The sequence below is a fragment of the Salmo salar genome, chromosome 01 (assembly GCF_965601325.2).
Source record: "Salmo salar chromosome 01, fSalSal1, whole genome shotgun sequence".
NCBI classification, from domain to species: domain Eukaryota; kingdom Metazoa; phylum Chordata; class Actinopteri; order Salmoniformes; family Salmonidae; genus Salmo; species Salmo salar.
Window position 1 is genome coordinate 66,269,785 of NC_138291.1, and position 25,655 is coordinate 66,295,439.

Genomic DNA, 25,655 nt, shown 5'->3' on the forward strand with positions numbered 1-25,655 from the left:
ATTAACCATTTTCTACACCTCTACCTCATTTTTATTTTTATTTTTATTTCACCTTTATTTAACCAGGTAGGCAAGTTGAGAACAAGTTCTCATTTACAACTGTGACCTGGCCAAGATAAACCAAAGCAGTGTGACACAGACAACAACACAGAGTTACACATGGAGTAAACAATAAACAAGCCAATAACACAATAAACAAGTCAATGATACAGTAGAAAAAAGAAAGTCTATATACAGTGTGTGCAAAAGGCATGAGGAGGTAGGCAATTAATAGGCCATAGGAGCAAATAATTACAATTTAGCAGATTAACACTGGAGTGATAAATGAGCATATGATGGTATGCATGTAGAGATACAGGTGTGCAAAAGAGCAGAAAAGTAAATAAAATAAAAACAGTAAGGGGATGAGGTAGGTAGATAGGGTGGGCAATGTACAGATGGACTATGTGCAGCTGCAGCGATCGGTTAGCTGCTCAGATAGCTGATGGTTAAAGTTGGTGAGGGAAATAAAAGTCTCCAACTTCAGCGATTTTTGCAATTCGTTCCAGTCACTGGCATCAGAGAACTGGAATGAAAGGCGGCCAAATGGGGTGTTGGCTTTGGGGATGATCAGTGAGATATACCTGCTGGAACGTGTGCTACGGGTGAGTGTTGTTATCGTGACCAGTGAACTGAGATAAGGTGGAGCTTTACCAAGCATAGACTTATAGATGACCTGGAGCCAGTGGGTCTGGCGACGAATATGTTGCGAGGGCCAGCCGACTAGAGCATACAGGTCACAGTGGTGGGTGGTACAAGGCAATTTGGTAACAAAACGGATGGCACTGTTATAGACTGCATCCAGTTTGCTGAGTAGAGTATTGGAAGCTATTTTGTAGATGACATCGCCGAAGTCGAGGATCGGTAGGATAGTCAGTTTTACTAGGGTAAGTTTGTCTGCAAAGTAGTTGGTGAACCAGGTGAGGCAGTCGTTAGAAAAACCAAGGCTATTGAGTCTGCCGATAAAAATACGGGGATTGACAGAGTCGAAAGCCTTGGCCAGGTCGATGAAGACGGCTGCACAGTACTGTCTTTTATCGATGGTGGTCATGATATCATTTAGTACCTTGAGCGTGGCTGAGGTGCACCCGTGACCGGCTCGGAAACCAGATTGCACAGCGGAGAAGGTACGGTGGGATTCGAAATGGTCAGTGATCTGTTTATTAACTTGGCTTTCGAAGACTTTGGATAGGCAGGGCAGGATGGAAATAGGTCTGTAACAGTTTGGGTCTAGGGTGTCACCCCCTTTGAAGAGGGGGATGACCGCGGCAGCTTTCCAATCTTTAGGGATCTCGGACGATATGAAAGAGAGGTTGAATAGACTGGTAATAGGGGTTGCAACAATGGCAGCGAATAGTTTTAGAAAGAGAGGGTCCAGATTGTCTAACCCAGCTGATTTGTACGGGTCCAGGTTTTGCAGCTCTTTCAGAACATCTGCTATCTGGATTTGGGTGAAGGAGAAGCTGGGAGGCTCTTGATCTCCATGGACTTTACAGTGTCACAAAACTTTTTGGAGTTAGAGCTACAGGATGCAAATTTCTGCTTGAAAAAGCTAGCCTTTGCTTTCCTGACTGACTGCGTGTATTGGTTCCTGACTTCCCTGAACAGTTGCATATGACGGGGACTATTCGATGCTATTGCAGTCCGCCACAGGATGTTTTTGTGCTGGTCAAGGGCAGTCAGGTCTGGAGTGAACCAAGGGCTATATCTGTTCTTAGTTCTGCATTTTTTGAAAGGGGCATGCTTATCTAAGATGGTGAGGAAATTACTTTTAAAGAATGACCAGGCATCCTCGACTGACGGGATGAGGTCAATATCCTTCCAGGATACCCGGGCCAGGTCGATTAGAAAGGCCTGCTCACAGAAGTGTTTTAGGGAGCGTTTGACAGTGATGAGGGGTGGTCGGTTGACCGCGGACCCATAGCGGATACAGGCAATGAGGCAGTGATCGCTGAGATCCTGATTGAAAACAGCGGAGGTGTATTTGGAGGGCAAGTTGGTCAGGATAACGTCTATGAGGGTGCCCATGTTTACAGATTTGGGGTTGTACCTGGTGGGTTCCTTGATGATTTGTGTGAGATTGAGGGCATCTAGCATAAATTGTAGGACTGCAGGGGTGTTAAGCATATCCCAGTTTAGGTCATCTAACAGAATGAACTCTGAGGTTAGATGGGGGGCGATCAATTCACAAATGGTGTCCAGGGCACAGCTGGGAGTGGAGGGGGGTCGATAGCAGGTGGCAACAGTGAGAGACTTATTTCTGGAGAGATTAATTTTTAAAATTAGAAGTTCGAACTGTTTGGGTATAGACCTGGAAAGTATGACAGAACTTTGCAGGCTATCTCTGCAGTAGATTGGAACTCCTCCTCCTTTGGCAGTTCTATCTTGACGGAAAATGTTGTAGTTGGGTATGGAAATCTCCGAATTTTTGGTGGCCTTCCTAAGCCAGGATTCAGACACGGCAAGGACATCAGGGTTGGCGGAGTGTGCTAAAGCAGTGAGTAAAACAGACCTAGGGAGGAGGCTTCTGATGTTGACATGCATGAAACCAAGGCTTTTTCGATCACAGAAGTCAACAAATGAGGGTGCCTGGGGACATGCAGGGCCTGGGTTTACCTCCACATCACCCGAGGAACAGAGGAGGAGTAGGATGAGGGTACGGCTAAAGGCTATCAAAACTGGTCGCCTAGAGCGTTGGGGACAAAGAATAAAAGGAGCAGATTTCTGGCCGTTGTAGAATAGATTCAGGGCATAATGTTCAGACAGGGGTATGGTGGGGTGCGGGTACAGTGGAGGTAAACCCAGGCACTGAGTGATTGATGAGATGATAAGAGAGGTTGTATCTCTGGATGTGCTGGTTATGCTGGGTGAGGTCACCGCATGTGTGGGAGGTGGGACAAAGGAGGTAACAGAGGTATGATGAGTGGAACTCGGGGCTCCATTGTAAACTAAAACAATGATAAGTAACCTAAGCAACAGTATACAAGGCATATTGACATTTGAGAGAGACATACAGCGAGGCATAAAGTAATCACAGGTGTTGATTGGGAGAGCTAGCTAGACAACAACTGGTGAGACAACAGCTGATCAGCTAAAACAACAACAACATCAGGTAAAATGGCGATGACTGGGCAGAGAGGGTCGGTTGACTACACACACAGCCTGAGTTCGTGGCTGGGGCCGACAGATAAACAAATAATAAACAGAATGGAGTACCGTGATAAATGGCCAGTTCAGCAGGCATCAGCTATGTAGCCAAGTGATCATAGTGTCCAGGGGCAGCAGTAGATGGAACAGGAAGGCCGCGGAGTAGTCGCTACTACGCGGGCGCGCGGCACTTAAAGGTAGTTGCTCGGGGCTAGTAGAAGCGTCTGCTCCGATGTCCGACGGAGGCCGGTTGGAGGCACAGCGGATGGAGTATTCGTCGGCAGACCAGTCGTGGTGGTGGGGTGGAGCGCCGTGTCGACAAAGGATCCAAGCCAGATGGCGAAAGAGGTATTGTAGATGTAGTAATTTAGTTTTCTAGCCGGGGATGCGCCTGGCTCATGGCTAACTGGTGCTAGCTTCAGGGCATGGGGCGTTAGCCACTATATCCACTCGGTAGCAGCGGTGATCCGGTGCCAAGGTCCAGAGCTTACGGCGAGGATCCGGTGGAGTAGTGGGTTCTAGCCGTGTTTGGGTGGAGTTGGGGTGAACCACTGAGTAGGCCCGGAGGTGGGCCTCAGGGATAGCTTCGGTACTGGGTAACTCGGTGGGTGCAAGCTGGCTGTGAAGATCAGGAGTAATGGTCCAGGGATTACGGCAGGAATCCAGCGTTTTAGTGGAGAGACAGTCCGATACTGGTAGGCTGGCGAGTATTATCCAAGCTAAAAAAGGGCTGGTATCTGTGCAGAAGGTAAAGGCCGCTAGCAGTGGCTAACAATGACTAAATAGCTTGTAGCTAAATTAGCTGGTTAGCTTCTGATGGCTAGGTGGCTCTTGCTATAAGGTAAAAATAATAGTGGTTCTGTATCACATTGGGTATAATTGAGTTAAAATGGAAAAGAGATTGAAAATAAAAATCGAAATATATATACAAAAAAGGACGAAAAATACAAAAGTACACGAGAGGATGAACAAAACACGTCTGCACTGCTACGCCATCTTGGAGACCTTGTCATTGTCATTGATGACAAACGTATTACTCACAGTGGAGATGAAAAATTCTGCCACTGTAATAGCATAGTAAGTTGAAGAACTTAATGTTTGTATCTTGGCATTCCCTTCAGATTTTACCTGAATGTGATACAATGGTTAATTAGATTTTTTATCTCTACAGCACAGCACCCACCTCAGGGCACAGTTCTACATAGAACCAATACATACAGTATATTAGGTAGCATTACGGTATTGGGAATTGGATAGTCCAATCTGCAAATGAGCTGCCAAGCATAGTTTCTACTATGGAAGTGCTCATCCATCTGCTTCTCTGCTGTGTGATGCTTGATAGAATGAAAAAGAGCACTACTAAATCAAATTAAATTGTATTTGTCACATGCGCTGAAGTAAAAAATAAAAGAGAAACAATAAAATAACAATAACGAGGCTATATACAGGGTGTACCGGTACAGAGTCAATGTGCGGGGTTCAGGTTAGTCGAGGTAATATCTACATGTAGGTAGGGGTAAAGTGACTATGCACAGAGAATAGCAGCAGTGTAAAAAAAAGGGGGGGGGGGGTCAATGCAAATTCCCGGGTAGCCATTTGATTAGCTGTTCAGCAGTCTTATGGCTTGGGGGTAGAAGCTGTTGAAGCCTTTTGGACCTAAACTCGGCGCTTCGGTACCGCTTGCTGTGTGGGAGCAGAGAGAACAGTCTATGACTAGAGTGGCTGGAGTCTTTGGCAATTTTTAGGGCCTTCCTCTGACACTGGTATAGAGGTCCTGGATGGCAGGAAACTCAGTCCTAGTGATGTACTGGGCAGTACGCACTATCCTGTGTAGGTTTTATGGGTATTATGACTCATACTGTGGTACTCGTGAGCAAACATTACATAACTGTAGGTGGTAGTAAATCACCAACCTTGGCTTTATACCTGTTTGAACAACATTAGCTGGCAGTATGCACCCTTTCAGTTTGCCAACGAGATGTAGTAGAAAAATATGAGATGGCCTCAATGGAGATGGCCTCAATGGCACTGCCCGTGCGCTCACAGATGCCATAATGTGACATGCACTGAGTGTACAAAACATTAAGAACTCCTGCTCTTTCCATGACATAGACTGACCAGGTGAATCCAGGTGACAGCCATGATCCCTTATTGATGTCACCTTTTAAATCCACTTCAATCAGTGTGGTTGAAGGGGAGGACATGTTAAAGAAGGATTTTTAAGCCTTGAGACAATAGAGACATGGATTGTGTATGTGTGCAATTGAGAGGGTGAATGGGCAAGACAAAAGATTTAAGTGCCTTTGAACCGGGTATGGTAGTAGGTACCAGGTGCACCGGTTTGAGTGTGTCAAGAACAGCAACGCTGCTGGGTTTTTCACACTCAACAGTTGCCCGTGTGTATCAAGAATAGTCCACCACCCAACTTGACATGACTCCATTGGAGTCTACATGGGCCAGCAGCCCTGTGGAATGCTTTTAACACCATGTAGAGTCCATGCACTGATGAATTGAATGTGTGCTGAGGGCAAAAGGGGGGTGCAACTCAATATTATATTTTGTACACTCAGTATATATAAGGGCACAAGGCGAGACCCAGGTGCAGACACAGGAGGCAGATGGTTTGAGTCTTTGATATTTATTAATAATCCAAAAGGGGTAGGCAAGAGAATGTTCGTGGACAGGCAAAAGGTCAAAACCAGTTCAGAGTCCAGGAGGTAGAGTGTGGCAGGCAGGCCCGAGGTCAGGGTAGGCAGAATGGTCATGCAGGCGGGTACAGAGTCCAGAAAACAGGCAAGGGTCAAAACCGGGAGGACTAGCAAAAGACAATAGAAAAGGCAGGAGCACGGGGAAACCCACGCTGGTTGACTTGGAACATACAAGACGAACTCACAGACAGACAGAAAACACAGGTTTAAATACCCAGGGGATAATGGGGAAGGTGGGTGACACCTGGAAGGGGTGGAGACAAGCACAAGGACAGGTGAAACAGATCAAGGTGTGAGAGTATATAAAGATGATATCTCTATCATTCTCTCTGTTTACCACATGTGACTGCGAAAAATCCATTTGAATGGCCCACCAACTGGTAATTACTAGTGGGAAACTTGTCGATCATCCTTGAGCTCCGACTTCTCCCACATGGTGACCTCTGACCTAAATAACAGCACTTTTGGCAGCCCGCTTTTCTAATTGGCTGAGGTGGCACAAATTCATATTCAAAGTCAAGCACTCTTCATCAGAGAGAGTGAGACCCGCTCTGACTCTGTCAGTCACTCAGTCAAAACAGAAAAACAGAAGGGTGGTGCTGAAAAAGTTAGAGACCAAAAAAGATCTCGAGGCCAACGTTGCTAAATGTATGAAATTAACACATTTATTTAGTAAAAGTTCTGGTTCTGTTGGGCCGAGTGCTGTGTCTGTGAGAAATGACAGATCATCTGCTGTGGTACACTTGCAATAACAAGTCTTTAGATTGGCTATAATAAAACATAGGTAAGGCAATAGCCATCTACTAGACATTTATACAGTGCTTTTTACTAAACACAAGTCATCATGTATTACAATAAAGGTCAATTTGCGGACTGTCTATGTATTTGTTTTATCAATGTTTATTCGCTAAGATATTATATAAGCCAATGTTCATCTATAAGGCATCTATGTAGTGTTTTTCTTCTTTGTCTAATATACAAAGTGTTTATTCGTTCACAACTAGGATGGTTAACACTTTATTTTAAGAGTCTGTAATAAACCAATTATAAGACATTTATAAATTGTGTTCACCATTTATTAATAATTACTCCCACATTAATAAAGCATTTACTAATCATTAGTAAAATCTTTGTGCAGTCCCAAATCTAAAGTGAGTTCTATTTATACTTTATAAATGTTTTGAGTGTTCTGAGTCTCAGTCTCTTTAACCCTGCGAGTGAGTTTATGATCTGTAGTAACAAGTGACTATGGTGTTGGATTACATTATATTGCCACTGCACTGAAGGCTGGAAAGTCCCTCCTATCTCACACTTATTTTATTCGCTGAAAGGCCTGTCACTTCCTGGCAGAAATATACGTATATGCACACGGCACTGTCAAACAAAGCACAACACTAGTCCCGGCATTCTTCGTTGACAAACACAGAATGTTGTACTGTATTTTGAATTCAGTAGAAGAAAGCCGAGAGAGAGGGAAAAAAGAGACTGCTAGGTCCTTAATGTAGCCATTGGCTACAGTCTAAACATTAAGGAAGTGGCAGTCTCTCTCTCTCCTTTTTTCTCTCTGTTTTCTTCTATTGAATTATATGCAATCTAATATTTAAACACTTATCTAAAGTGGGCAGGGGGGAACACTTGAAATGCACTAATTTGAAATATGTACAGTGAGGGGGAAAAAGTATTTGATCCCCTGCTGATTTTGTACGTTTGCCCACTGACAAAGAAATGATCAGTCTATAATTTTAATGGTAGGTTTATTTGAACAGTGAGAGACAGAATAACAACAAAAAATGCATGTCAAAAATGTTATAAAATGATTTGCATTTTAATGAGGGAAATAAGTATTTGACCCCTCTGCAAAACATGACTTAGTACGTGGTGGCAAAACCTTTGTTGGCAATCACAGCAGTCAGATGTTTCTTGTAGTTGGCCACCAGGTTTGCACACATCTCAGGAGGGATTTTGTCCCACTCCTCTTTGCAGATCTTCTCCAAATCATTAAGGTTTTGAGGCTGACGTTTGGCAACTCGAACCTTCAGCCCCCTCCACAGATTTTCTATGGGATTAAGGTCTGGAGACTGGCTTGGCCACTACAGGACCTTAATGTGCTTCTTCTTGAGCTACTCCTTTGTTGCCTTGGACGAGTGTTTTGGGTCATTGTCATGCTGGAATACCCATCCACGACCCATTTCCAATGCCCTGGCTGAGGGAAGGATGTTCTCACCCAAGATTTGACGGTACATGGCCCCGTCCATCGTCCCTTTGATGCGGTGAAGTTGTCCTGTCCCCTTAGCAGAAAAACACCCCCAAAGCATAATGTTTCCACCTCCATGTTTGAGGGTGGGGATGGTATTCTTGGGGTCATAGGCAGCATTCCTCCTCCTCCAAACATGGCAAGTTGAGTTGATGCCAAAGAGCTCCATTTTGGTCTCATCTGACCACAACACTTTCACCCAGTTGTCCTCTGAATCATTTAGATGTTCATTGGCAAACTTCAGACGGGCATGTATATGTGTTCTTGAGCAGGGGGACCTTGCAGGCGCTACAGGATTTCAGTCCTTCACAGCGTAGTGTGTTACCAATTGTTTTCTTGGTGACTATGGTCCCAGCTGCCTTGAGATCATTGACAAGATCCTCCCGTGTAGTTCTGGGCTGATTCCTCACCATTCTCATGATCATTGCAACTCTACGAGGTGAGATCTTGCATGGAGCCCCAGGCCGAGGGAGATTGACAGTTCTTTTGTGTTTCTTCCATTTGCGAACAATCGCACCAACTGTTGTCACCTTCTCACCAAGCTGCTTGGCGATGGTCTTGTAGCCCATTCCAGCCTTGTGTAGGTCTACAATCTTATCCCTGACATCCTTGGAGAGCTCTTTGGTCTTGGCCATGGTGGAGAGTTTGGAATCTGATTGATTGATTGCTTCTGTGGACAGGTGTCTTTTATACAGGTAACAAACTGAGATTAGGAGCACTCCCTTTAACCTATCTGGGGTATGTGGGACTCTAGCGTCCCACCTGCGGGACACACTATTCAACAGCCATAAAAATAGCAGGGCGGCAAATTAAAAACAACAAAAATCTCATAATTCAAATTTCTCAAACATACAACTATTATATCCCATTGTAAAGATACACTTCTCCTTAATCCAACCACATTGTCTGATTTCCAAAAGGCTTTACGGCGAAAGCATAACATTAGATTATGTTAGGACAGCGCCTAGACAAGAAAAAACACATTTTCCAAGCAAGGAGAGGCATCACAAAAACCAGAAATAAAGCTAAAATTAATCACTAACCTTTGATGATCTTCATCAGATGGCACTCATAGGACTTCATGTTACACAATACATATATGTTTTGCTCAATAAAGTTCATATTTATATCCAAAAACCCCATTTTACATTGGCGTGTAATGTTCAGAAATGTTTTGCATCCCAAAACTTCCGGTGAATGAGCACATCAATTTACAGAAATACTCATCATAAACGTTGATAAAATATTCAACAGTTATTCAAAGAATTATAGATACACTTCTCCTTAATGCAACCGCTGTGTCAGATTTCAAAAAAGCTTTACGGCGAAAGCAAATTTTCAATAATCTGAGTTCAGCGCTCAGATATCAAAACAAGCCATACAGATCCCCGCCATTTTGGACTCAACAGAAATGACAAAAATTACATTATAAATATTCACTTACCTTTGATGATCTTCATCGGAATGCACTCTCAGGAATCCCAGTTCCAGAATAAATGTTCGTTTTGTTCGATAAAGTCCATCATTTATGTCCAAATACCTCCTTTTTGTTTGCGCGATTAGTCAACTACTCCAAATGCAGGAAGCACGCGCAAAATTTCACAAGGAAAAGTCAAAAGAAATTATATTTACGGTCGTAGAAACATATCAAACGATGTATAGCATCAATCTTCAGGATGTTTTTATCATAAATCTTCAGTAATATTCCAACCGGACAATTCCAATGTCTTCAAAAAAGAAAAGGATCACAGCTAACTCTCAGGTGAGCGCACACCTCTGAGCTCATGTCATTTTCTCAGTCATCTAATTCCAGGAGCTCTTCTTCTCTCCCTATTCACAGTAGAAGCATGAAACAACGTTCTAAAGACTGTTGACATCTAGTGGAATCCTTAGGAAGTGCAAAATGAACCCTAAGTCACTGTATATTGTATAGGCAATCACTTGAAAAACTACAAACCTCAGATTTCCACACTTCCTGGTTGGATTTGTCTCAGGTTTTTGCCTGCCATATGAGTTCTGTTATACTCACAGACATCATTCAAACAGTTTTAGAAACTTCAGCGTGTTTTCTATCCAAATCTACTAATAATATGCATATCCTACCTTCTGAGCCTGAGTAGCAGGCAGTTTACTACGGGCACGCCTTTCATCCGGACGTCAAAATACTGCCCCCTACCCTAGAGAAGTTAAGAGTGTGCTCCTAATCTCAGCTCGTTACCTGTATAAAAGACACCTGGGAGCCAGAAATCTTTCTGATTGAGAGGGGGTCAAATACTTATTTCCCTCATTAAAATGCAAATCAATTTCTAACATTTTTGACATGCGTTTTTCTGGATTTTTTTGTTGTTATTCTGTCTCTCACTGTTCAAATAAACCTACCATTAAAATTATAGACTGATCATTTCCTTGTCAGTGGGCAAACGTACAAAATCAGCAGGGGATCAAATACTTTTTCCCTCACTGTAGTTAGGCTGTTCTAAGATATTACATAAGCCAATGTTCATCTATAAGGCATTTATTTTGTGTTTTTGTTCTTTGTCTAATATACAAAGTGTTTATTCATTCACAACTAGGATGGTTATCACTTTATTTTGTAAGAGTCTGTAATAAACCAATTATAAGACATTTATAAATTGTGTTCACCATTTATTAATCATTACTCTCACATTAATAAAGCATTTACTAATCATTAGTAGTCTTTGCGCAGTCCCAAATCTAAAGTGAGTGCTATTTATACTCCATAAATGTTTTGAGTGAACAGTGTATTTTCTCACAAAAATATGGGCATGCCATTGGTAGACATTCCTGCTGTAACTGGTAAAAGAACAAGCACACAAAACAGGATGTGTAAGGAAATATACCCTGTCGGACTCCCCTTTGCCTCCAGAACAGCCTGGAGGTGTGTAAAAGTTTGCTGCTAAATTGGCATCAAGGGACCTAACGTGTGCCAGGAAAGCATTCCCCACACCAGTACACCACCGACACCAATCTGAACCAGGCAGGATGGGTCCATGGACTCATGCTGCTTATGCCAAATCTTGACTCTGCCATCAGCATGACACAGCAGGAATGTTTTTCCGTTCCTCAATTTTCCAGTGTTGGTGATCATGTGTCCACTGTAGCCACTTCTTCTTGTTTTTAGCTGATAGGAATGGAACCCAGTGTGGTCGTCTGCTGCAATAGCCCATCCGTGACAAGGATCGATGAGTTGTGAGTTCCGAGATGCCATTCTGCGCACCACTGTTGTACTGCACGGTTATTTGTTTTCTTGTGGCCCGTCTATTGGCTTGCATGATTCTTGCCATTCTCCTTCCACTCTCTCTCATCATCAAGCTGTTTTTGCCCACAGGACTGCCACTGGCTGGATGTTTTTTGTTTGTTGCACCATTCTCTGTAAACCCTAGACGGATGTGGCAGGGCTTGCAAACTATTACGGATTACGAAAGGAAAACCCAGCCGCGAGCTGGCCAGTGAAGCGAGCCTACCAGACGAGCTAAATTCCTTCTATGGTTTCTTCGAGGCAAGCAACACTGAACCATGCATGAGAGCACCAGCTGTTCCGGACGACTGTGTGATCACGCTCTCTGTAACCGATGTGAGTAAGCCCTTTAAACAGGTTAACATTCACAAGGCCGCAGGGCCAGACGGATTACCAGGACACGTATTCAAGCAGACCATCATAGTCCTTGTGCCCAAGAACACCAAGGTAGCCTGCCTAAATGACGACCACTCCGTAGTACTCACGTCTGTAGCCATGAAGGGCTTTGAAAGGCTCGTCATGGCTCACATCAACAGCATCATCCCAGACACCCTGGACCCTCTACAATTCGCATACCGCCCCAACATATCCACAGATGACGCAATCTCCATTGCACTCCACACTGCCCTTTCCCATCTGGACAAAAGGAACACCTATGTGAGAATGCTGTTCGTGGACCACAGCTCAGCGTTCAATACCATAATGCTCTCAAAGCTCATCAATAAGCTAAATACCTCCCTCTGAAACTGGATCCTTGACATCCGCCAGAGTGACCCCAGGTGGTAAAAGTAGGCAACAACACATCTGCCACGCTGATCCTAAATACGGGGGCCCTCAGGGGTGTGTGCTCGTCCCCTCCTGAACTCCCTGTTCACCATGACTGCATGGCCACGAATGACTCCAAGACCATCATTAAGTTTATTGACGACACAACGGTGGTAGGACTGATCACCGACAATGATGAGACAGCCTACAGGGAGGAGGTCAGAGACATGGCAGTGTGGGCAGTGTGGTGCCAGGACAACAACCTTGCGTTCAACATGAGCAAGACAAAAGAGCTGATCGTGGACTACAGGAAAAAGTGGTCCGAGCACGCCCCGATTCACATCAATGGGGCTGTAGTGGAGCGGGTCGAGAACTTCAAGATCCTTGGCGTCCACATCACTAACAAACTATCACTGTCCAAACACACTAAGACAGTCGTGAAGAGGGCACGACAATGCCTATCGAGAGCATCCTGAATGGTTGCATCACCGCTTGGTATGGCAACTGCTCGGCATCCAACTGCAAGCCGCTACAGAGGGTAGTGCGTACAGCCCAGTACACCACTGGGGCCAAGCTTCCTGCCATCTGCTCCTGAGTGGCGCAGCGATCTAAGGCACTGCATCTCAGCGCTAGAGGCATCACTACAGACACCCTGGTTCGAATCCAGGCTGTATCACAACTGGCCGTGATTTGCCCAGTGTCATCCAGGTTTGGCCGGTGTAGGCTGTCATTGTAAATAAGAATGTGTTCTTAACTGACTTCCCTAGTTAAATTAAGGTTAAATTAAAAATAAAATCCAGGACCTCTATGCCAGGTGGTGTCAGAGGAAGTCCCTAAAAATTGTCAAAGACTCCAGCCACCCTAGTCATAGGCTGTTCTCTCTGCTACTGCATGGCAAGCGATACCGGAGCGTCGAGTCTAAGTCCAAAAGGCTCCTTAACAGATTCTACCCCCAAGCCATAAGACTGTTAAACAGTTAATCAAATGGCTACCCGGACTATTTGCATTGACCCCTGTTTTATGCTGCTGCTACCCACTGTTTATTATCTATGCAAAGTCCCTTTACCCCTACCTACACATACACTAACGTTCAAAGGTTTGGGGTCACTTAGAAATGTCCTTCTTTTTCAAAGAAAAGCACATTTTTTGTCCATTTAAAATAACATCAAATTGATAAGAAATACAGTGTAGACATTGTTAATGTTGTAAATGACTATTGTAGCTGGAAACGGCAGATTTTTTTATGGAATATCTACATAGGAGTACAGAGGCTCATTATCAGCAAACATCACTCATGTGTTCCAATGGCACGTTGTGTTAGCTAATCCAAGTTTATAATTTTAAAAGGCTAATTGATCATTAGAAAATCCTTTAGGAATTATATTAGCACAGCTGAAAACTGTTGTCTGATTAAAGAAGCAATAAAACTGGCCTTCTTCAGACTAGTTGAGTATCTGGATAATCATCATTTGTGGGTTCGATTACAGGCTCAAAATGGCCAGAAACAAAGACCTTTGTTCTGAAACTCATCAGTCTATTCTTGTTCTGAGAAATGAAGGCTATTCCATGCCAGAAATTGCAAAGAAACTGAAGATCTCGTACAACGCTGTGTACTGTTCCCTTCACAGAACAGCGCAAACTGGCTATAACCAGAATAGAAAGAGGAGTGGGCGGCCCCGGTGCACAACTGAGTAAGAGCCTCACAAGTCCTCAAATGGCAGCTTCATTAAATAGTACCCGCAAAACACCAGTCTCAACATCAACAGTGAAGAGGCGACTCTGGGATGCTGGCATTCTAGGCAGAGTTGCAAAGAAAAAGCCATATTTCAGACTGGCCAATAAAAATAAATGATTAAGATGGGCAAAAGAACACAGACACTGGACAGAGGAGCTCTGCCTAGTAGGCCAGCATCCCGGAGTCGCCTCTTCATGTTGACGTTGAGACTGGTGTTTTGCATGTACTATTTAATGAAGCTGCCAGTTGAGGACTTGTGAGGCGTTTGTTTCTCAAACTAGAAACTCTAATGTACTTGTATATAAAAGACAGATTGCGACTGATATTAAGTAACCATCTGTCTTATGTTACCATACCAAACGTAACATATCATACTAATTTGAGTGTCCCGGATTTACATTTACTAAGTTACGTCTAGCCTATGACACCAGGCTGTTTTGATGCATCTTCTGGTTTGGTGGTGAATTCCCATACTAACTTTAAAGTGTAATGTCGTGGTGCGGTACAACAAAAGAGACAAAAGTAGGGGTGTGCCGAGTAGTCGGACAAAATGAGTATCATAAAGGATATGGGCAATTTTCTGGATACGATTATGATCCTAGTATTTTTCAGTTGCTAGCATGCATCTTTATCATGTCCTTCAGGTTGTGCAAGGTCCTACGTGGTCTAAATCAGTGGTTCCTAAACTGTGGGGCGTGGACTCTACGGTGGCGCGAGGTGTCGGCAGGGGGTCGCGTGGGTCCCCCACCCCAAAAAATAAATCAATAAAAATAATTATAATATTTGTATTTATTTTTGGGAACTTAGTCCAGCTTTCAACTTACTCTTGAAAGTTATAATAGTATACTGTATGAGGTGCACTTTTGAAATTGGTATCATCATGAGTTTTCCTTTTGTCATCTCAGTCATAGCCTACCTTAGAGTTATTTATAACTTGTCAGAAATGTCCAGATCAACTAGGACAGTGGTTCCCAAACTTTTTATAGTCCTGTACCCCTTCAAACATTCAACCTCCAGCTGCGTACCCCCTCTAGCACCAGGGTCAGTACCAATGTACACTATACAATACATTTATTAAACATAGGAATGAGTGTGAGTTTTTGTCACAACCCGGCTCGTGGGAAGTGACAAAGAGCTCTTATAGGACCAGGGCATAAATAATAATAATCAGTAATTTTGCTCTTTATTTTGCCATCTTACATATAAAACTTTATTTGTTCATCAACAATTGTGAATAACTCACCACAGGTTAATGAGAAGGCTGTGCTTGAAAAGATGCACATAACTCTGCAATGTTGGGTTGTATTGGAGAGTCTCAGTCTTAAATCATTTTCCACACAGTCTATGCCTGTATTTAGTTTTCATGCTAGTGAGGGCTGAGAATCCACTCTCACATAGGTACGTGGTTGCAAAGGGCATCAGTGTCTTAACAGCATGATTTGCCAAGGCAAGGAACACTGAGCGCAGCCCTATCCAGAAATTGTCAGTGGCTTCTGATTAAATTACATTTTCACATAAACGCTTGTTGCAATTTCGATGAGGCTCTCTTGTTCAGATATCGGTAAGTGGACTGGAGGCAGGACATGAAAGAGATAACGAATCCAGGTGTTTGTGTCATCCGTTTTGGGAAAGTACCTGCGTAATTGCGCACCCAACTCACTCAGGTGCTTCACTATATCACATTTGACATTGTTCGGAAGCTTGAGTTCATTGCACACAAAAATCATACAATGATGGAAAGACCTGTGTGTTGTCCTTGTTAATGCAGACAGAGAAGAGCTCTGACTTCTTAATCATAGCCTAAATTTTGTCCCACACATTGAATATAGTTGCGGAGTGTCCCTGTAATCCTCAGGCGAGAAAAGACATCACCCAGATAGGCCAGTCATGTCAGAAACTCGTCATCATGCAAGCGGTCAGACAAGTGAAAATTATGGTCAGTAAAGAAAACTTTAAACTCGTTTCTCAATTAAAAAACAAAGTTAACCATTTTCACTGTAGTGTCCAAAACGTCTTTCAAGCTGTCAGGCATTCCCTTGGCAACGAGCTTCTCGGTGGATGCTGCAGTGTACCCAAGTGGCGACGGGAGCAAATGCATGCACGCACGTTACCACTCCACTACAGTATGTCTCCCTGTCATGGCTTTTACGCCATCAGTACAGATACGAACACACCTTGACCACCAAAGTCCATTTGATGTCACAAAGCTGTCCAGTACTTTAAAAATATCCGCTTCTGTTGTCCTGGTTTCCAGGGGTTTGCAGAAGAGGATGTGTTCCTTAATTGACCCCCCATAAACGTAACGGACATATACCAGGAGCTGTGCGAGGCCCACCACGTCTGTTGACTCATCCAGCTGTAACGCATATGATTCACTGGCTTGTATGCGAAGCAGTAACTGTTTCAAAACATCTCCTGCCATGTCGCTGATGCGTCATGAAACAGTGTTGTTGTCACGCCCTGACCGTAGAGATCCTTATTATTCACTATGTTTGGTTAGGTCAGGGTGTGACTCGGGTGGGGAAAAAATCTATGTTTTTTGTTTCTTTGTTTTTGGGCCGAGTGTGGTTCCCAATCAGAGGCAGCTGTCTATCGTTGTCTCTGATTGGGAATCATACTTAGGCAGCCTGTTTTCTTCCTGTGTTTGTGGGAGGTTGTTTTCTGTTTAGCCTCTGTTGTCTGACAGAACTGTACGTTTTCGTTTTTCGCCTTTTGTTATTTTGTTTGAGTGTGTTGTGATAATAAAGAATCATGAGCACTTACCACGCTGCACTTTGGTCCACTTCTCCTTCAGACGACCGTTACAGTTGTTTGATGAAGGCATTGTCTGTATAGTTTTTTTTGGCCTTTTCCCCCAGCATTGTCCCAGCCATATCCGCGGCAGCAGGAAGAATTAAGTCCTCCACAATAGTATGGGGCTTGCCTGTCCTAGCCACTCGGTAGCTCACCATATAAGACGCATCTAGCCGCTTATTAATGGTATCTGTTGCTTTTACACGTCTTACTAGAAAGTCATGTTAATTCTCTCTCAAAAAACTCCCGTGGCTTATTTTTCTAATTGGTATGATTTGTTTCTAATAACTGCGCACGAGTGGTTTCTTTGAGTTGTGAGATTTTTTACTTTTCCACATATAACACACTGTGGGTGAAGAAAGGCACTACTCCCAATATAAGTGAACCCCAAATCAATGTAGATCTCATCATATTTGCGCCTCTTCGATGGTACAACGTTCTAGTCCGTTATTCGGTGCTTTCTGGGTAAGGCGGCAGTAGCTCTTCGGCTGCATCAGATTCACAACTGTCAGTGTCCATGCTAGCTGGGCTAACAACAAATGTAGAATTACTGATGCTAGCATTGCATGTGCTCGTGGAAGCAGAACAACTTGTGTCATCGACAGGTGCAGGTGTAGTACTGCTGGTAGTAGCACTACTGCTGGAAGTTACTTTTTTTAACCATTTATCCATTTTCGAACTAACGGATTGAGCAGCAGCTACGTTTGGCTACATGCGGACCGTTTGTGGAATTATTTGAATAGGCTACCTGTATTTGCCTTTGTGTTGTTATTTCGCTGAACAGTAAATGGTTTAATTTTATTTATGACAGTGAAACGAGGCTACTCGGGCGAGAAAAAAACCTCACCCAAATGTATAGCCCCATGGAAAATATAAATGGACTGTTTGAAAATGTGAAGAAATGTTTCAAAACAGATTTTTTTTTGCCGTACCCCCGGTGGCATTGAGCATACCCCAGTTTGGGAATACCTGAACTAAGACATATCAGCTAGGTTTTTTAGATAGTTTTTTATCCCATAGATTTTGTTGTGATGTTTGAGTCACTGAAATATCACATGAATACTCATTAGTCATGGCAAAATGTATAGAATTGTAATCAACCGAAGCACGTTTCCTCGCAATCAGCTGGTAGTGTTTGCCTTTCGATTATGCTCAGCCATATAGTGCAAGTGCTTGTCACATGCAAATTGCATCAGTATTGAAAGTAAAAACCAAATACAAACAATATGCAGACCAGCATACTGAAGGTCGGGTTGATAACACTACTCTGTGGATATTTTATGAGCAACACTAGGCAGCAGGAAAACAATGATGATAAAATGTTGTGAAACGTGATTGCCTAGTAACTGATGAGCTGTCATTGGTGAACATCACGCATGTACAATACTAAGAATGTTATAACTGACCCAAGATAGACCACATTCTGTTGTTTCCTATAGAGCCCCACATCGGAGGAGTACATAATATCCATAACACCTAGTGGTCAAACAGAGAAATTGATTTTTAGAAACAATTTTAGAAACACTTAAAATAAGGGCTGTTTCGGTAGGCTTACCCTGGTGTGACGTTTTGATAACCATGTAAACCTCTCTCGGACAAGGTGACTTTTATCAATGTATTCAGCTCTATTTACTCTTAGATTCGAAAATGCTCATTAGTTATCAAAGCAGACATCATGCAAGACTACAAATCCATGCAAGCTCCTGCACCTCTCTAGCTGACACCTTTGCTAACAGGTACTGTGTCAATTTAAAACTTGCATAAGACAGTTCACAGAATTGTCAATTTAAAGTAATGTTGCGAATTTATTCATTACTAAATTTAGCAAACATTCATCTAGAGATTGTTACCTTTGCCTTGATTCGGCAGTCTCGTCCAGATCATCAAGGCATTTGTAGTTCTTTATGATAGCTACATTAACAGCTAATAAGCATTTCATTTTGGGGGGCTAAATACAGGTGAATATATTGATAAAAGCCACCTTGACCTAGAGAGATTTATACAGTTATTAAAACGTCATGCCAGGGTAAGCCTATACAAAATACAGCCATTAATTTAAGTGTTAATGTTAATTTATGTGAAAAGTGTATGGACTTAAAATGATTGGAACCTTTTTCTTGTTTGACCGCTTGGTTTTATGGGTATTATGACCAATTTTTTACTTATTTTTATTTTATTTAACTAGGCAAGTCAGTTAAGAAGAAATTCTTATTTACAATGACGGCCTACCAAAAGGCCTCTTGCGGGGACGGGGCTGGGATTAAAAATAAAAAATGAAATAAAAATATAGGACAAAACACACATTACGACTAGAGAGACACCACAACACTACATAAAGAGAGACCTAAGACAACAACATAGCATGGCAGCAACACATGACAACCCAGCATAGTAGCAACACAACATGACCACAACATAGTGGCAACACAACATGGTAGCAGTACAAAACATTGTACAAACATTATTGGGCAAAGACAACAGCACAAAGGGCAAGAAGGTAGAAACAACAATACATCAGGATAAGCAGCCATAACTGTCAGTAAGAGTGTCCATGATTGAGTCTTTGAATGAAGAGATGAAGATAAAACTGTCCAGTTTGATTGTTTTATGCAGCTCGTTCCAGTCGCTAGCTGCAGCAAACTGAAAAGAGGAGCGACCCACGGATGTATGTGCTTTGGGGACCTTAAACAGCAAAAATACTTAAATGCATGTAATTTTGTCCTTGAAACATTTAATTGAAATACTGTAGGATTCCATTCATTCCTATGGAGGACTGCTCTTACTAGGGAGTGCCAATATGGCCGACCGGTGGCTTCAAAGCCTCTCAATGGCCTATACATAGCATCAGCAATCCAGGGTTTATATACTTAATTGGCAATAATTCAATTCGCCATTGCACTCCTAAAGAAGAAATTTTTTTATAACTTGTGCGAAGGGTAAAGTCTACAAAACATTGTCCACTTTGTTCGTAACAGATTCTAGTTTTGAAAACAGAGAAACATGTGCCCCCTGCTGATCCCTGCATGCCCCACAGTTTGGGAACCACTGGTTTAAATAACTAAACTGGCTGTCTGTAAAGAGAAGGGCGGGCTGTGCGTTGATCCTGCTGCTCTGATTGGATAGAGTGAAACTGTATTTCTCCTTCCACTCGCTTCATAATTTCACCCAATCAGTTTTCCTTGCATGTTTTCGATCTGATCATTTCGATTGCTGCTGCCTGCTACTATGATAAATCACATGTTGAGGAAGTTTGCGATCAAGCTGTGCATAATATCTAACAAATGGGGCAAGGGCATAGCCACAGGAAGTACTTTGGGGGTGGTATGGCAAAGTGGGGTGTATAGAAATACACCCACCATTTCAAGCTCATTTACTGTACTTCTACACAATTTTAAAACTCTAAAATGCTATTTGGAGAACAAACAAAAATGGCCCCCCAATATTAGGTTTATTAGGTTTAAAGGTATATGGAATGGCGTGTACAATGTACTACTCAACCTCATTATACATAGGCTACATGACTCATTTAGCCTGCTTGAAGAACAGTACATACAGTACAACATGAAATAGATGCATAGTACACGCTATCAAGGCTGACTTCAAATACCGACATCAATGTGAAAGTAACCGGAGCATAAAACAGCTGACTACTAATGCTAACTTTGCCAGGTGAATCCTACATATGCATTGAAATAAAAGGCATACATCAAAGGAATTACTTAGGCCTACAATCGACGCATAAAGACAAACAAACTCGACCATGGCATGAAGAAAAATCTATACATTAAGGCTGCGCCCATGATTCAGCACCACTGAATGGACAGCGCCTCGGTACAGTTAGGCGTAGTGGAGCTCCGTGGGGTGTGGCTGAAAGGACAGAGTCTCTGTCCAGTAGCCAGCTAGAATTAGGCTATTCTGTTTGTGGGAAATTAGAAATTTTCTTGGCACAGATTAGTAGCCTACAATGCTTATTTGAAATCATAACTGGCACGCAGATCTTTAGAAATTGTAGGATAAATTGTAAATTGTCACTCATATGAAAAAGGTTACAGACCCCCTACTATAGGCTATATGAAGTCACCATACAGTGTACTATGACAGTGTCATTATTATTGCATCAACAAAGGAATGAGGCAGCTCTGAGAATATTGAAACATTTTGTATCAACAAGACTGCTCCGAGAATATTAATATTGCAAAATAGTAGCCAACGCAGAGGCAGCCCGCAAAAATGTATCCCCGGGCCAGTTTGTCTCTGTCTGATATTATTGTGTTTCCTACGCAGCATCTGGGTGCTCATTATATACACTGAACAAAAATATAAATGCAACATGTAAAGTGTTGGTCCCATGTTTGTTTCATGAGCTAAAATAAAAGATCCCAGAAATCCACCTAACAGGTGTGGCATATCAAGAAGCTAATTAAACAGCATGATCATTACACAGGTGCACCTTGTGCTGGGGACAATAAAAGGCCACTCTAAAATATGCAGTTATCACACAACACAATGCCACAGATGTCTCAAGTTGAGGGAGCATGCAATTGGCATGCTGACTGCAAGAATATCCACCAGAGCTGTTGCCAAATAATTGAATGTTAATTTCTTTACCATAAGCAATGTCGTTTTATAGAATTTGTCAGCACGTCCAACCAGCCTCACAACCGCAGACCTATTGTATGGCATTGTGTGGGCGAGCGGTTTGCTGATGTCAAAGTTGTGAACAGAGTGCCCCATGGTGGCGGTGGGGTTATGGTATGGGCAGGCGTAAACTACGGACAACGAACACAATTGTATTTTATCAATGGAAATTTTAATGCACAGGGATACCGTGACAAGATCCTGAGGCCCATTGTGAGGCCCATATTTGTAAAGGTATATGTGTCCAACAAATGCATACCTGTATTCCCAGTCATGTGAAATCAATAGATTAGGGCCTAATTCATTCATTTAAATTGACTGATTTCCTTATATGAACTGTAACTCAGTAAAATATTAGAAATATGTTTCAGGGAGTACTGCAGCACCATCAGCGCCCCTAATTCCCGTGGCTATGGGAAAGGGTAGGGAAAAAATGAAATCCCCAATCTGACTGAGTGACAGCAAACTTGGCTGCCTGCTGCAAGTTGAGGACACAGAGAGACACCCATCCAAGTGCTGCTGAGAGAGAGAGTTGGTCTGCCATCTGCAGACCAACTAATGAACTGCCTTGAAGGATCCATCTTACTATCTTATTTTCACCCAGAAAGAATTGAAAGATATTTTTCTATAAATGGATTAAAATGATCCATTGTAAACCTTCTCATTCCAAAGGGACAGTATTTGCATCATGACAAGTTTCCCATTGTTTGAAGCTATATTTAATTAGCTAGTTTAATTTAATTTCAATCAAAGCAAGTATACATTAAAATGACTATCGATTCTGACAGCTTTGATCTGGGGGCAATTTGTAATAAAATAGTCCTCACAATAAGCAAAAAGCCCAACTTCAACCGACTTATCCTGCCAAGATCCAGTACCTTGAGGTAGCTGGCATATAATTGTTATGACAGCTCCCTATATTACCGATCCTCCTAGCATTAGAGAACACCACCACAGTTCACAAGTTATTCAAATTAAGTTTGTCTTATTCCAGAGCCTTTCAAATGCAAAGTACATTATCTGTCCATTCATGACATAAATTTAAACAAAAAGCCAATTTTCGATAGACCAATAAGCCAGACTAATATGGTTGCGGTGAGTAAACAGCCCGCTCAGGTTTCAGCAAAAGAAACCATTGATTTTAAACCATGTTTTTATTAAATATAAAAAGGTACTTTGTCTTAGAGAGAGAGAGAGACCAGGAATTCACTTTACCATATCGACCTTCACTGCCATCTGCAGAGAAACAAACTACTGAACTGCTATCAAGAATCTTATGGCAATGTTCTTCTAATCTTATTCAATATTTAGCAATTAAAAGTTATTGTTTCACAGCAGACCATAAAGTCATTGGAGATGCAGCTGAGAAATAGTGTATTTTTTCTTATTAATTGTAGAGATCAGTCTAAAACCAGTCCCAACTATCCCACGCCAATTGCTCGACTTTCACATAGAGGTTACTAGGTCACGAACAGTTCAAACCACATATGAAATATAAAATACAATCAAATGTGGGTTGTTATCAAGTGTTCTTCCTTGCAATAATACATACCACAGAATAACAAATTAATAAAACAGCAAATGCTTACGTAGGTTTTGATACAAAAATAACAAATGTTATTTAATACTATAATGGTATTTACTGACATATTATTACTAAAATAGTTTGTAAAAGTGTTCTAGGCTACCCTACCCCAGAATTAGGGTTGTGGCTAGGGTTACTATCTGTTCAGGGTTAGGGTTAAAGCTAAAATAGGTTTTACCTAGGGATAGGGTTAGGGTTAAAGCTAAATTAGGTTATACCTAGGGCTAGGGTTAGGGTTTTTTAAGGCAAAAAACAGTATGGGTTTATAGCTCTCTTGCTCTTCCTCGTGGCTATCTGCAGGTACTACACACATCATTTGCGACACTCGCTGGGCTCATAATCTGAGACAGCAACTGTGTCAGATCTACAAATCATTTCGCTAGACCAGGTATTCCCAAACTGGGGTACGCGCAATGTCATCAGGGGGGTACGCCAAATAAAAATGTGATTCACATTTAAAAAAATAAATAAATAACAGTACAAAACAGTACATTTATATTTTCCAATGGGGCTATACATTTGGGTGAAGTTTTTTCTCACCTGAGTAGCTCGTTTCACTGCCAAAAATCAAATTAAACCATCTAGTATTCAGCGAAATAACAACACAATGTCAAATACAGGTAGCCTAGTCAAATAATGAACATCTAATCACATTAACCGTTACTCTCCCACGGGAAACCTTCACTCTTGCGCAGACATTTAGAAACAAAAAATGACAATTTCAAAAATAAGCCATGGGAGTTTTTTTTTTAGAGAATAAAAACGACTTTCGAGTAGTAAGACGTGTAAAAGCAACAGATACCATTAATAAGAAGGGGCTAGAAAAATCTTATATGGTGAGCTACCGAGTGGCTAGGACAGGCAAGCCCCATACTATTGTGGAGGACTTAATTCTTCCTGCTGCCGTGGATATGGCTGGGACAATGCTGGGGGGAAAGGCCCAAAAAAACTATACAGACATTGTCTTCATCAAATAACACTGTTTCCCGACGCATCAGTGACATGGCAGGAGAAGTTTTGAAACATTACTGCTCCACATACAAGCCAGTGAATTCTATGCGTTATAGGTGGATGAGTCAACAGACGTGGCGGGTCTGGCACAGCTCCTGGTATATGACCGCTACGGTTATGGGGGGTCAATTAAGGAAGACATCCTCTTCTGCAAACCCCTGGAAACCAGAACATCATGAGAGGATATGTTTTAAGTACTGGACAGCTTTGTGACATCAAATGGACTTTGGTGGTCAAGATATGTTGGTATCTGTACTGATGGTGCAAAAGCCATGACAGGGAGACACAGTGGAATGGTAAGGCATGTGCAAGCAGTTGCTCCCGATGCCACTTGGGTGCACTGCAGCATCCACCGAGAGGCCCTTGCTGCCAAGGGAATGCCTGACGGCTTGAAAGACGTTTTGGACACTACAGTCGTGGCCAAAAGTTTTGAGAATGACACAAATATTAATTTCCACAAAGTTTGCTGCTTCAGTGTCTTTAGATATTTTTGTCAGATGTTACTATGGAATAATAACAAGCATTTCATAAGTGTCAAAGGCTTTTATTGACAATTACATGAAGAGTCAATATTTGCAGTGTTGACCCATCTTTTTCAAGACCTCTGCAATCCACCCTGGCATGCTGTCAATTAACTTCTGGGCCACATCCTGACTGATGGCAGCCCATTCTTGCATAATCAATGCTTGGAGTTTGTCAGAACTTGTTGGTTTTTGTTTGTCCACCCGCCTCTTGAGGATTGACCACAAGTCCTCAATGGGATTAAGGTCTGGGGAGTTTCCTGGCCATGGACCCAAAATATCAATGTTTTGTTCCCCGAGCCACTTAGTTATCACTTTTGCCTTATGGCAAGGTGCTCCATCATGCTGGACAAGGCATTGTTCGTCACCAAACTGTTCCTGGATGGTTGGGAGAAGTTGCTCTCGGAGGATGTGTTGGTTCCATTCTTTATTCATGGCTGTGTTCTTAGGCAAAATTGTGAGTGAGCCCACTCCCTTGGCTAAGAAGCAACCCCACACATGAATGGTCTCAGGATGCATTACTGTTGGCATGACACAGGACTGATGGTAGCGCTCACCTTGTCTTGTCCGGACAAGCTTTTTTCCGGAAAGCCCCAAACAATCGGAAAGGGGATTCATCAGAGAAAATGACTTTAGCCCAGTCCTCAGCAGTCCAATCCCTGTACCTTTTGCAGAATATCAGTCTGTCCCTGATGTTTTTCCTGGAGAGAAGTGGCTTCTTTGCTGCCCTTCTTGACACCAGGCCATCCTCCAGAAGTCTTCGCCTCACTGTGCGTGCAGATGCACTCACACCTGCCTGCTGCCATTCCTGAGCAAGCTCTGTACTGGTGGTGCCCCAAGCCCACAGCTGAATCAACTTTAGGAGACGGTCCTGGCGCTTGCTGGACTTTCTTGGGCTCCCTGAAGCCTTCTTCACAACAATTGAACCGCTCTCCTTGAAGTTCTTGATGATCCGATAAATGGTTGATTTAGGTGCAATTTTACTGGCAGCAATATCTTTGCCTGTGAAGACCTTTTTGTGCAAAGCAATGATGACGGCACGTGTTTCCTTGCAGGTAAATCATGGTTGACAGAGGAAGAACAATGATTCCAAGCACCACCCTCCTTTTGAAGCTTCCAGTCTGTTATTCGAACTCAATCAGCATGACAGAGTGATCTCCAGCCTTGTCCTCGTCAACACTCACACCTCACACCTGTGTT